This window comes from Phalaenopsis equestris, unplaced genomic scaffold, assembly GCF_001263595.1.
Source record: "Phalaenopsis equestris unplaced genomic scaffold, ASM126359v1 Scaffold000107, whole genome shotgun sequence".
NCBI classification, from domain to species: Eukaryota; Viridiplantae; Streptophyta; class Magnoliopsida; order Asparagales; family Orchidaceae; genus Phalaenopsis; species Phalaenopsis equestris.
Genome location: NW_018164549.1, coordinates 6,704,463 through 6,705,753, shown reverse-complemented (window position 1 = coordinate 6,705,753; position 1,291 = coordinate 6,704,463). Strand labels below are relative to the sequence as shown.

Here is a 1,291-nt window from a genome sequence, read left to right as displayed (position 1 = left end):
CAGGTTTGGGGGCAGGGAAGAAAACTGCGGCGGCGCAGGAAGCAAGAAGAACGATTTGGGGGGATTCTGGAAAGAGAAGTTTCGGGATCTGCGTGGCTTCGGTTCGAAATCGAGGTATTCGGCCCACGACGCAGATTTGCAGGCGGATCGGCTCTTGGGTTCCGATTTTCGTCGGCGCTCCAAAGGAAAATTTCGGTGAGGGTTCCAAAGTTCGGCGGAGGCTTGGGACAGGTAGAAGCAGCGAAAAGCGGAGGCGTCTGCGACAGGGCGGAGGATCGATCGCGAAGGAGGCTTGCCTGAAAGCTGTGCGCAGAAAAGCTGTTCGGCGGCAGGAGGCGCAAGAGGGAAGGTCTGATTTGCTGCTGTAAAGGAAGGTTGGTTCGCAGACCAGGAAAGGAGCGGACCAAGGAACAAATTAGGGAAGGAATCTTTGATTTCTCCGCTGAGAACCGCAGGCTGGCGCAGGAAGTAATTGGAAAGGAATCAGGAGGGAATATTAGAGGAATATTCCCTCAGATTGAAGGAAGTTGGGTCCGATTTCAGGAAAGCTGGAAAGAAATTGGAAGGCTCTGTTTGAATTCATTCCTTTTTTGCGGAGAGGAAATAAATGAAATACTATGAACGAGGAAAGCTTTTTCTTTTTTTTTTTAAGCTAATTTAAAATTAAATTAAGCAAATTTAATTACAAATTTTCTTTGCTGAATAAAGAGAGGAAATAAAGGAAATATTTATTTCTTTTCTTGGAGGCGGAGAGGAAATTTTTTGCTTTGCTCGAAGATTTCAAATTTTTTTTTCTTTTCTTATAAAAAAAAAAAAAAAAAGATGTTCCAAGCAAGGATTTTTTGCGCAGGTGATTTTTTTTTGCAGAAAAGTTTTTGTTGCAGGATCAAAATTGTTCGCAAGGCGGACGGGCTCCCGGGAACGAACAGATGCGAAGTAGTTCGGATAAAGGGCTACAGCAGTTCGGCGAGTTATGCTTCGGGGAGTTCGCGGTAAAGGTGGCGTCGCGATTTTGAGGCGCGACAGTTCATGAACCTTCGCGGCATTAGGCGAGGTGGAGTTCGCGAACAGGAGTTCGTGTGCAGTTACTGCGAACAGGAGTGTTTGCAAACAGAGGAGTTTGGTGGTGTTCGACCAGCAGAGTTCGCAGGTTTGTCGCAGGAGTTGCGGCATGTGCAGTTGCAGCGGAGTTCGCAGGTTTGTCGCAGGAGTTGCGGCATGTGCAGTTGCAGCGGAGTTCGCAGGTTTTTCGCAGGAGTTGCGGCATGTGCAGTTGCAGCGGAGTTCGCAG

The 1,291-nt window shown here is 47.9% G+C and overlaps 1 protein-coding gene across 1 annotated transcript in view; it reads right to left on the bottom strand.

Annotated features, from left to right (window-relative positions):
• The window catches only part of LOC110020812 (ferric reduction oxidase 2-like), a 26,791-nt gene that overhangs the window by 4,789 nt on the left and 20,711 nt on the right, over positions 1-1,291 (bottom strand). The gene's annotated exons all lie outside the window — the stretch shown is intronic.